We start from the raw sequence: 12,805 nt of genomic DNA on the forward strand, positions 1-12,805 counted from the left end.
GCTGTTTGGTGTTTGGAGAATTTAAAAAAAGCTAACAAAACGAAAACTGAAGTCTCTTATTCACAAAAGTATTCAGACCCAATACTTTGTAGAAGCCCTTTGGTAGCAATTACACCTGCAAGTTGCACTTGGATATGTCTCAACAAGCTTTGCACACGTGAGTTTGGGTGTAATCTTTGGGAGAGATTACAGGGTTTTTTATTTTAAATTACATCTCGGAAAACTCAAAACGTTTTCACTTAAAAACAGTAAAAAATGATAAATTATATTCTTGCAAAATCAAATTCACATCACAGAGCCTGTAAACGTCAAGGGGTCTGAATACTTTCTGAATTTACTGTATTTGTTTGAACGAGTCTGAAGATGAAACACAGACTGAAATGTTGTTCTTGTAAGAGTTGTTATGTGAGTGTTAGGTTATTTATATTCTGTTTACCTGCAGAGCAGCTTGAGCTCGGCGCTCTTAATGTGATTGAGCTGAAAGATTTAAAGTTGTTTTGCTCTTTTTTTGAGCCCCTGAGATACGTTTATACAATCTGTGTACAACCTGTAAAGATCGTATGTCTGAGATTATAGATGTTACACGTCATAACATTTTGGCCAGTGATCTGATTTTAAGGTCTTAATGTTTGTGACCCCAACATGAACCACCTCAGTGCTTCATCAGCCTTTTATCCCAGTGTGTGCCAGTAAAAATGGCTCATTAACAAATTTATATAAACACTTGAATATTGAATATTGTTAAACATTTACAGCTTTTCTCCAGTTCTCAAAGCATACAGAAGAAACATACAGTGTAAAATGTAGTAAAATGTTTTAATAAAACAGTAAAAAATACAAATACACTCATACCATTCTCACCATTCAGCATTTCATGTAAAATATACTTCATCAGTGAAATATAGAGCATACTGTACATACATGTATAATAAGATTATTAGGTAAAAAATTATTTGGCTAATTTTGTTATTACCAGGCGGCACGGTGGCTCAGTGGGTAGCACTGTCACCTCATAGCAAGAAGGTCCTGGGTTCGATTCCCAGGTGGGGCGGTCCGGGTCCTTTCTGTGTGGAGTTTGCATGTTCTCCCAGTGTCTGTGTGGGTTTCCTCCGGGAGCTCCGGTTTCCTCCCACAGTCCAAAAACATGCAGTCAGGTTCATTGTAGACACTGAATTGCCTTGTAGGTGAATGTGTGTGTGTGTGTGCCCTGTGATGGACTGAGTCCCGTCCAGGGTGTTACTGTGTGCCTTGCGCCCATTGAAGAGCTGGGATAGGCTCCAGCACTCCCTGCGACCCTGATTGGATAAGCGGTTAGGAAAATGATTAAATTTTGTTATAACCATCTTAGTAAAAACTACAAACATTCTGGCTTTTATTTTTCTTCAATGAAAACATCCTAAAACCTTCTCTTAACCTTAACACTGAAACAGGGATTAGCTTTCTACACTTCTGTCATTTAGTTTTTTCATTAAATGTTGGCGCTTTATCTTTTCTGCAGGATTTGGTACTATTTTAGGCCGTTTTTTAAACAGCCTGGATAAAATTCCTCCAGATGACATTCTGTGTAGTGAATGAACTTGTAGAGCAAGTACCGCCAGTATGATTACCAAAACTGATCAGAAGTAATTAAAAGTCATTTTGTGAGCTGATTCCTGCTTCTTGCAGCCTTTTACCCCATTTGGTCATTGAAGTCTTCATGCCAAAGTTGGGTTTGTGATGATGCGCTGGGTGAAGGTAACTCTTCTTCAGGACTAAGTCCTGAGTCCTCAGATGTTTCGCTCATGTCATCTTCGGGTTTTGGCTTCGCGTCATCGATCTTTTTCGAGATTATTTTATGCCACTTTGGGAGGACGTGGCAGACGATGACTCCATAGTTGGAGACCATCATGGCAGAGACCTGGATGAGGGTACGCTGATCCGTTTGGGTGATGAAGAGTGGAATTGAACAAAGCCAGACGAACAAATGAAAGAGCATGCTGAAGACTATCGGCTCAGTATTGTCCACTCTTCCTTTGAAGGCTAAGAAGAAGCACGACATGGCTAGAGCCGCAATGTAGACATGCATCGCTCCGACCAGAGAGCCCTGAGTGCACTGACGGATTTTGATAACTGACTCAGATAACTCCTTCTCTTCAACCTTTGGAGAACCGAATATGAACCAGAAGAAAAAAACAAGAACTTGAGCACCAGTCAGTAGAGCGATGATGATATAACGCTTGTTAAACTTACTGAAGAAGCGCTGCCTCTCAGGGCTGATAGACATGATGGCTAAGAACGACACAAAAGCTTTCGTGAGAATGCACGACACACAGAGGGTGAAGGCCAGACCATACATGGCCTGCTGGGCCCTGCAGTGGTGGTCGCTGGGCCAGCCTAAAAAGAGAATCAGACCTCCGAAACTCACCATCAGGCCAAACATCATAATACAAGACAAGACTACGTTGTCCTCGATTATGGAATTGTTCCTGTGTAGAACGAAATAGATCATCGATGATACCAGTAGCAGGATTCCTATCACTGTTCCAATCAACACCACAATGGAGTACGCTGAGGACCACTCCAAATACTGAATCTCCCACTACAGAACCTGATAGAGAATAAGTTCCCTCTGGACACTTTTGACACTTTACTTCATCTGTGAAGAGAAAAAAGGTGGAAAAGCTACATTAGGAGAACGGCAGTGAAGGTACAGACCAGACGAGTGTTCTTAATAAAATGACCAAAGACAAACAATTGATGTAAAAGTGCAAAATGACAGGAATGTACATGTCAAAGACCGAATGACTGATAAAAAACAGGTTCTGTACAGAGCAGAGGACGTATTTTGACATTTCCAACAGGGATGCTTATAAAGGAACAAAGACTCTGGTTTAAATTTATTACAAATTCAAATCCAGTAAAGTTGAGAAAGTGAAAAATGTTGATTGATGATTTGTTAACCTCCTTTTCATTTTTTTTCTTTCAGCTGATCGCTTATATAGAGGTCTCTACAGCAAATCTGGATGCCCTCCTGAAGCAACCCTTCTATTTGTATTTGGGTTTGTGAGAGTGCACAGACAGGTACTGGTTTTTTCAGCATCGTTTTTTAATCTTACCTTTTATCCACAGAGATCGTTCATGGTTTTCTGAATGACTGAACAAATGTGACAGACTGTAAAGTACAGAGGAAACGCTGTCTGCGTCGAGCTCGCAGCATTCTTAAGGACTCCTCCCATCCTGCACACAGACTGTTTGCCCTCTTGCCCTAGACAAGACCAAGACCAGCAGATTGAGGAACAGCTTTTTCCCCAGAGCTGTCTCCATACTGAACTCTGCCCCTCGTTAACCCGCCACATCTCTCCTCCTGGTAAAGGTTGCGCTACAAACCTTTTCTCATTTGTTCATAATTTCCACCTATATCGTATACATCTGTCTATTATGTTCATTGCACCTTAATCTGTATCACCTTAATTTCAATCTGTATATTATGTCTATAGCACTCCCATCTATACATCATGTTTACAGTACATTCAATAATATATTCACCTGTATATATTGTTCATACCACTGCCCGTATTTTGTAAATAATGTATATCGTAGATACTGTACATCCTGCACTTGCTGCTTATTGCACTTCTGGTTAGATGCTAAACTGCATTTCGTTGCCTTGTACTTGTACATGTGTAATGTTAATAAAGTTGAATCTAATCTAATCAAATCTAAAATCCTTGCCTGATGAAGCTTCCCAAAAAATGACAACCCTCGACCCATCCTTACTTATGACTGAGGCTTTTGTTAATGCTCCATCACCTGTTTTTTACAGGGATCATTTGTCCACATTATTGATACCCTTTTCCGGGCTTGGGATCAGCACTGAAGGTGCACTGATGTGCGTCCTCACAACATCCAGGTTCATGAGCCACCATGCACCATGTATTTGTAAACCATGCCCTGGATTTAAACCCCCTGAGCTGAGGCAGTACTGCTACCAGCAGCGTGGTTACCATCACACCACACCAGCTCACAGGATAAAGCAGTGCATGGTGAAAAATATATTAAAAATAAATAAATCACTGCTTTCTGTTTTGTTTGTTTTTGGTTTATTTATATTTTTCACGTCATGGAGCACATAACTGCACTAAAAAAAATACTCCAGCCGGCAGATCTGCGTAAGAACCGGATCCTTCTGTTTTAGAGGAAATGATTCTACATCCATCCATACTCACCTGACACGTAGTAAAATCCAGCATCACACTTTTTACATTCATAGCAGCAGGTCGAAAGTTCTAATATCCTAAATTCTACAGGCTCGCAGGTCTTTAAACACTTTGAGATGGGCACCTAAGATTTAAAAAAAGGTTTAGTTAAAATACTCAAAGAGGTCTGAACCTACAATTAAAGTCAAAAGTTTACATACTCAGGAGTGATTTGTATATCATGTTACATTCTGACTTTCATCATTTTTGCTTTTTAATTTTCCTTTTCTTTCTATGACTGCCATTCATAAAAATAGGAACGAACGAACTTTAATTTTAACTGTCATAACTTTGTATAGATCTGTATCCTGGCATATTTAACACACAGTTCATGTCGTACAGGTCTGAAGCACTGAACTCAGTCTCACCGTGTTGTTGGACCGTTGGATTTTGCTCTCATTGACCTCCACTTTCCCATTTCTGATGAGGAATCTTCCTACCACGTCAAGCACCCTGTCGTCACCACTCTTCTTCCACATGACGAGGTTGTATCCGTTTTCGAATTCCCCCTTGTCGTTAAAGGAAAGTGTCTGGTTGTCCATGCTAAATTTTATCTGGCGTAGAATGCTTAACAGCTAAACATTATAAAGAGTCATTTGTTACTTGAGTACTTGAGTTTTATTTTAATAATGAGTTTGTTAAACAGCTTCGATGTTGTTAACTGTTTCCCTTTTTGCATCTCGATTTAGAAACGATTCAACGACTACATTTCTCTCATCATAATCTTCAGCACTTTACTGCTGAACCACCTCAGCACCTAATAAGAAAACGTTAAGCGTAAACCACACTTTTCAGTGGACTTGGCTTTGGTGGTGGAGGTGTTACCCTGGAAGTGTTATAAGAACTAGAGAGAGTGAACAGCATTAGGCTCTGTTTTAATACAGTTTGCTTGGTGGTGCAGTTAGCTGCCCCAAAAAGGGGCTGAATTTAAGTTTTTACCGACATAAATAAACAACATTTACCTTCCAAGGAAGAAAGTCTGCGTCTCCAGAACAGGAAGTGTCGCTGCAGTTGAGGAGTTCCCTGATGGCGTTAACGATGGCATACACCGGAACTCTCTGACTGTAAGCAAGGACGGATTAAGGATAGTCTGGGCCCCTTATGAATGATTTGTATTGTATCAATTCATCTGCCAGGCTCATGTTCAGATCTGAAGGATATGCTGCAGCGAGTGAGTTAACCTTTAAAGTGAGCTCACTGTTGGACATATTGTCAGGCATGAAAAGAACATCAAATAGCTCAGTTAAGTGTGTGTATGCATTCAAACTGCTTGAAATTGCTTGTCTTAAATTTAAATAATTGCAAAATTGCTAAATTAATTTGTGTCTCTGCGCTTAAGAGAAATTGAACATAATAATTTTGAAACAATATAAATTCAGAAACATTAAGTAAGGGCCTGAATCGCATATTTGCAACAAAACGTCTCTTATGAAATATGGTAGCTTGCCTGGCAATTTGTAGGTCCCTAGAAAGTCAAGGAGCCATGATAAACGACTTCTATGGAAGTCATGGGCCCCATAGTAGGGGCCCTCGTGATCAAGGGCCCTCTAATGGTATGCCCTGCTCTTCTCTAGGGCCCTCTGGTAGGGGCTCTCATAACCAGGGCCCTCTAAAAATATGCCCCCCTCTTTCCTAGGACCCCTAATAGCCAGAAGTCGAAGTCAGAGCAGTGCCACAACGCCTCATCCATTTTCATAAGGGGCCCAAAAGCATGGCTAGGGCCCCCAAAAGCATGGCTAGGGGCCCCAAAAGCATGGTTAGGGCCCCCAAGAGGCCCTGGGGTCAAAGTCCCTAATAGTCAGAGGATCCTTAAAATGGAGGGCCCTCGGAAATAAAAATATATTGTATCATAAATGTTGATAGGCATCGCAAAATGTTTTGGGCCAGGGCCCCACGCCCTGGTGATGTACGGGAGTGTCCTACCCCAGAGAGCTGCCTTAAGGTCTTAAAAAGCTCGTTCTCGAACTCACGGCCCTGGTCGTGATGCAATTTTAAAGGGAATCCAAAGCGGAGAATAAAATCATTGAATAGCTTTTCTGCTGCGGTCTTCGCTGACTTGTTTTTGGTGGCATACGCGTGAGCAAATCTTGTGAAATGATCTATCACGACAAGTATATATTCAAACCCGCCTTTACTTTGCTCCAAGTGGAGGTAGTCGACTGAGACAAGCTCAAGGGGCAGGCTGGTGGAAATCCTACCCATTGGGGCTCTAACATGAGTCACTGGTTTCTTCTGTTTGATGCATGGACATCTTCTTGTCACGTGAGTCTCAATGTCCTTTTTCATGTAAGGCCAGAAGAATCTTTCACGAGCTAAGGAAAGGACTCTTTCCACACCCACATGGCCCATGTCATCATGGAGGTACCTTAATGCCATGCTTCTGTACTTGGTGGGTAGAACAAGTTGGCAGTGCTGACTGGTTTTACGATAGAGCAGCCCTTTATCAAGGACCAGTTTTCCCCACTCATACAGAAGCTTTCGACTGGAACCATTTACTCTCTGTTTGGCTTCATTTGTAAGTATTTGGTGTGTCTCTTTCAATTTTAGTACTTCCCCAATAGCAGGATCTTCTCTTTGTGCTTTTTCCATTTCATCATGGCTAACAGCCAACAAGGGACTCTGAACACTCTGCTCTGTTGACGTATCCAAAGTGGCCATCCAGGCTATGTCTTTACTTTTGGCCACTTGACTGCCTTCCCATGTTGCATGTATGGCTTCAGGAGACAGCTCTTCTACACAATCTGCCACATACTTGTCGATGTCTAATGGCCAGCGAGACAATGTATCCGCATCAACATTGACGGCACCTGGCCGGTATTTGATGTCAAATCTGAACTCGGAAAGTTCTCCCACCCATCTGTGACCAACTGCATTTAGCTTAGCTGTTCGCATAATGTAGGTCAAGGGATTGTTATCAGTGTATATGGTAAAGTGAGGGGCATAGTAAAGATAGTCCCTGAATTTATCACACACCGCCCACTTCAGTGCAAGGAATTCTAATTTTCCTGAGTGAAAGTGATAGTTCTTTTCTGCAGGTGTAAGTGTTCTGGACCCTCAATTTTCCATTTTGGCACTGATAAAGTACAGCTCCAAGTCCCTGCTCAGAAGCATCAGTATTAAGTACAAAGGGCAACTCAAAATTTGGGTAAGCGAGGACAGGGGGGTTAGTCAGAATGTCAATTAACTTCTCTAGGGCATTTTGGTGCTCCTCTGCCCACTTGACCGGGTCTTTAGAGGGTAACTGAGTTCCTTTCCCTCTGGTCTTACTCATTTTATTTACCCCTGCAGCTGGTGGCTTTGCTTGCAAAAGCTCATAGATGGGTTTGGCAACTCTGGAGAAGTCTTGTATGTAGCTTCTATAATAGCTCAAGAACCCCAGTAATTTCCGTACCTCTCCAACAGTTGCTGGGGCCTTATCCCTAAGTGAAAGTACCGCCTCCAGATCCTTTGGATCGATTCTTACACCATCTGCTGAAACTAGGTGCCCCACGTAGCGGACCTCGCTCTTGAAGAACTCACATTTGGTAGGCCTGAGTTTGACTCCCTGTTCCCGGAGGGCTTTTAGGACTTTCCTTACACCTTCCACATGATCCTCAAATGATTTGGAATAACACAGCACATCATCAAGGTATGGGATACAATGTTCATCACGCAGTGAGTTCAACATTTCCTCCATGCTTCTTTGAAAGGCTGCAGGAGCATTTGATAAACCGAATGGGATACGCACCCATTCATACAATCCCCAAGGGGTAATGAAAGCTGTGAGATGTTGTGATCCATCAGCTATGAAGCCTTGATAATAGGCCTTCCCTTGGTCCAGGATTGAGAACCAACTATAGCCTCCAAGAGTGTCAAGGAGATCCTGGATCCTGGGTAGGGGATGCCTATCTGAAATGGTCTTCTGGTTTAGCAACCGGTAGTCAATACACAGCCTTAGTGTACCATCTTTCTTGCGTACACATACTACTGGAGCAGAATAAGGAGATTTAGATCTCACAATCCATCCCTTAACCAGTAAGTCTTGAATGTACTCCTTGACTTCTTTGTAGAGTGGCTTTGGGATAGCAGAATAGGACTTCTGAACTGGGATATCATCTTTAAGTGAGATTGACATCTGGAGACTAGGAATACAACCAATGTCATTCTCATCACGAGCGAACACTGTGGATTCTTCATAAAGCATCCTTCTAACAACTTCCTGCTGACTTTCTTCTAAGTGGCTTAAGTTGACAGGAGGGTGCCATAATTCTGCCCGATGGGTTTCCTCAACTCTCACCTCAGGTGTAACGCCAAACTGATTTACAGTGTGGTGGGCAGCCTGGTCAGTTTCAATTACTTTGGAAATGGCATGGATGGTACCAATTACTGTCTTCCGTGGAAGCATGATATTGTGCTTGGTATAATTATTAATGGGCACTTCGACATATGGACTACTAGTACGACTGACTTCCACGAGCCCTTCAGCCACAATCAGTTGCTCTAATGGTGTGCTATTGTTGTCTGTCTTAAACAGCACTACTGGTTCATGTGGACTAAAGTCAACAGGGATATTGCACTTTATGCGTGTAACTTCGCCTGGAAGGACAACAATGTCCTGGGGCCCCACCTTTGCCGGAGCTTGTTCTAAGTCAGTAGTCCTTGACTGGATGAAATTTACAATGACACTAGCCTCCTCCTCTCTAATCTCCATTGCCCCGCTCAAAAGGTTGGCCAGCGTAAGCGGTATACGTGGTCCACTTTCTTGCCCTTCAATAAGTTCTTCAATAACATTGAACCCTAGTACTGGTCTTTCAAGGCTCATGTGGCTCACTAAGAAAGGCACTTGAATGGACAAATCTGGATCATCATTCCCTGGCAGGTTCACCCTTGCTTCTACCCAACCATCAAAGGGGAGAATTTCTCCGTTTACTGCATGGACATTAAGAGCTTTGGTCCCCATCAGCTCACTTAGAGATCGGATAGGCAAATCAGGTAAGTACTTGGCTCTCCATGAGTGATCAAGAATGCTACTTGAGCTCCAGTGTCGAGGAGGACTGTTACAGAATATCCATTTATGTAACACTTGAGCAGACATTTACTACCAATTAGCTGAGCCATTTTTTCATTATTTGGTGGTCCCTCACAAGTAGCTGGCATCAGTGTCGGCGTAGTATTACGTGTTTCGACATCAGAGTGGGACTGCTTCCTTAAGCCGGTCACAGGTTGTCCCTCTGCCGTGACCGAACCTCGTTTCCCGAAGGCTTTGGTTTCCTCATGCATCCTATGACTTTATGCTCTTCTTCACCACACAGGAAGCAATGAGTGCAGTTCGTTAGGCCCTTTCGCACACACTCTGGGCATCTGTAAGGTCGACTCCTTTTTAGCGTGTGGGGCTGATTAACACTACATGAATATGCATGTTCATTCACTTTAGATTGTCTCAGCGAATCAACAACAGTGGTAAGTGCTTCAATATGTGCTGTTAATTGCTGTAGTGTTTTGACTTGGCTCTTGGGTTCTAATGTCTTTTCTTGGTTTTCACAGTCAGGAGATAGCTGTGCACTATAGGCAGTAGGTGGCCTTTGACGAGGTTGGTGTCCCAACCTGCGTTGTCGTTCACTTTCATCACTTGTGAGTTTAATTACTTGTCTCAAGAGCACTTCATCAGTGACTGTATCATCGGAAAGAAGGGACCTTAATTCTCTCCTTATGTCACTGCATTTAGTGTTGAAACCTTGGAAGACTGTGTGAAGAAATACGTTCTGGACAGTATGGGCATCATACCTAATATCCGAGCCAGCCTGCCTGGATGCGAACATCACCTTTTGTTTCAGTCCTATCATACTGTAGAGAAACTGTTGGGGGGTTTCACCATCTAATTGCTTTGCACACATTAACTCTTGGAATAGTTCAGTGCTGTTCCTCTCGCCAAGATGGGACTGCAAGAAGCTTTTCAACTCTTCAAGAGACATGTCTTCCTTGTTGATCAGCATATCTTTGAAATGACCAGGTTTGATAATTCGCAATACACCTCGGATAATTTCACTGCTGCCGAAGTTTTCTTTCACACCCTCTTCTATTTGTTTCCACAAGTTGTTGTAGCTAATGTCAGCAGAATGGTCTCCAATCTGACCACCTTGAATCTTGAATTCTCTCCGTTGTAATAAGGGGAGATCTTTTAGTGGTATCATACTGTCAGCCCTAATCAGAGGTGAGTGTGCCCTTTCAGTGTTACCAGAGGATGTACTGTGATGCCTATTTGAGGGGAGTCTATCCACTGTGTGTGTCATGTGTCCTAATCCCTCTTCACTGAATGTTGGTTGATTATTATTAGCTTTGTTTGTGCTGGGACCAGTGCCTGCAATTTTAAGTGGGATGGCTGGAGGTGTGGCAGCTACCTCAATGTCTGTGTCCCCACCTACAACGGGTGTACTTAGGTTACGCTTCTGAATAAACTCCTCAATCACATCCTGCAAAAACAGTAACTGTGCCATACCCCTATCCTCAAGTGCTAGCAAGGTAGTACAATTCAGATATTCAAACACATATTCAAAGCACGTTTCCTCATCATCTTGGCTCAAAATAGACTGATCTAGTTCAGGTACCGGAGTGATGCTTTTGGCAATCTGGAAGACTTCATCGGTGGTTAACTTGTGCAGGCTTTTCTTGATGGCCCAGACCAGTCCCTTCCTTTCTGTGTCAGACATGATGCACGCTTTTGGATGCTTGGCTCACTGTGGCACACGCTCCTGGCTAGGATTCCCCTTTCGTTTGGTCACCTTCGCCTCTCTAGCTGCCCACTTGGAGCTCCAGCTCCTTGCACGGACCTCGCGCCTCACTGTCACTCAGGAATCACTGGATCTGCTCAACCAGACTGGACAAGCGATCCCGGACGAGCCCCCATGAATCTGTTACACATCTAGGATACAAGATGTTGTAGCAGATATATCCTGTGAAAACAGGAGAAATAAAGACACAGGAGAACAGCAGTTGTGCTTCGTTTAGTGTCTCTTCTGGAATGAGCCAGAGAGAGCAACTTCCCGGTTAGCTAGAACATGTTCTCCTGTACAAGAGTGCCCTCTAGCGGCCATAGCTGGAATGAACTTACAAGGGTTTTTTTCTTTTAGATTTGAAGAATGAGTGACCCTAATAATTACAAGCATAAAAAAAAGAATTATTGTGACCATGTATGAATTTCTTTATATAGGGGTCACAAATGCGTTGAGCAACGGGAAGCCAATGAAGTTTTTGTAGAACAGGTGTAATATGATCACGGGAGCGAGTATGAGTAAGGAGGCGAGCAGCTGAATTCTGGATATACTGAAGTTTTTTTAGGATTTTGTTAGATGTACCATAAAGGATGCTATTGCAATAATCAATTCTGGATGTAATAAAAGCATGAATCAAGGTTTCGGCGGCAGAAAAGGAGAGTGATGGACGTAGACGTGCTATGTTTTTTAGATGAAAGAAAGCAATTTTGGTGATGTGATTTACATGGAGGTCAAAAGAGAGGTTGCTATCAAAAATTACACCAAGATTTCGGATGTTAGAAGACGGAGACAAAGTGTCATTATCAATGGTAATTTGAAATTTTTTTGTGGTTTTTGCCAGGGATGTAGGACCTACGATGATCATATCAGATTTTTCACAGTTTAATTTGAGGAAATTAGCTTTCATCCACAATTTCATTTCAGTGATGCAATTTGTCAGAGTGGAGTGAAGCTCAGTATTAATGGATTTGGAGGAGATGTAAAGCTGAATATCATCAGCATAGCAGTGGAAATGTAAACCATGCCGACGTATGATGTCACCAAGAGGGAGCATATAAAGAATAAACAAAAGGGGACCTAACACTGAGCCTTGGGGAACGCCTTGGGACAGTGGAGCAATGGCAGAACTACAATTGTTGATATTAACAAACTGTTGTCTGTTTACGAGATATGACCTTAACCACAAAAGGGCAGTACCAGTGATGTTGACAGAGGATTCAAGGCGGGACAGAAGAATGGAGTGATTAATGGTGTCAAAAGCTGCAGTAAGATCAAGGAGGACGAGAATATTAATTTGTCCAGAGTCTGAGGAAAGAAGAAGGTCATTTGTGACTTTGAGGAGGGCTGACTCAGTGCTGTGCTGGGGGCGGAAACCAGACTGAAATGATTCAAATAGATTATTGGAATTTAGGTGATCTTTGAGCTGTGAGGCAACAACACGTTCCAGTATTTTCGACAGAAATGGAAGATTGGAAATGGGCCGAAAGTTACTCATAATGTTAGAGTCAAGTCCAGGTTTTTTAAGTATGGGAGTAACAGCAGCCAATTTGAGTGATTGAGGGACTGAGCCAGAACTAAGAGAGGAATTGATTATCTCTGTGATAAGTGAGGAGATATCTGGAAAACAACCCTTAACAAGTTTTGATGGAGCAGGATCCAAAACACAAGTGGAGCTTCGCATCCCTGTCAAGATCTCAGATAGGTCCAAATGAGACACAGGTGAGAACTGAGACAGAGGCTGGGTAATAAATTGAGGTGAGACAGGCGGAGAAACAGAGATGACAGGGGAAACTGTCAGAAAATTGTGGATATTCTCAACTT

The 12,805-nt window shown here is 42.6% G+C and overlaps 1 pseudogene; it reads right to left on the reverse strand.

The window, feature by feature from the left end:
- Positions 1 to 1,566: 1,566 nt before the first annotated feature.
- On the reverse strand, positions 1,567 to 9,494 carry LOC134320282 (G-protein coupled receptor family C group 6 member A-like; annotated as a pseudogene).
- Positions 9,495 to 12,805: the final 3,311 nt, after the last annotated feature.

The sequence above is a fragment of the Trichomycterus rosablanca genome, chromosome 9 (assembly GCF_030014385.1).
Source record: "Trichomycterus rosablanca isolate fTriRos1 chromosome 9, fTriRos1.hap1, whole genome shotgun sequence".
NCBI classification, from domain to species: Eukaryota; Metazoa; Chordata; class Actinopteri; order Siluriformes; family Trichomycteridae; genus Trichomycterus; species Trichomycterus rosablanca.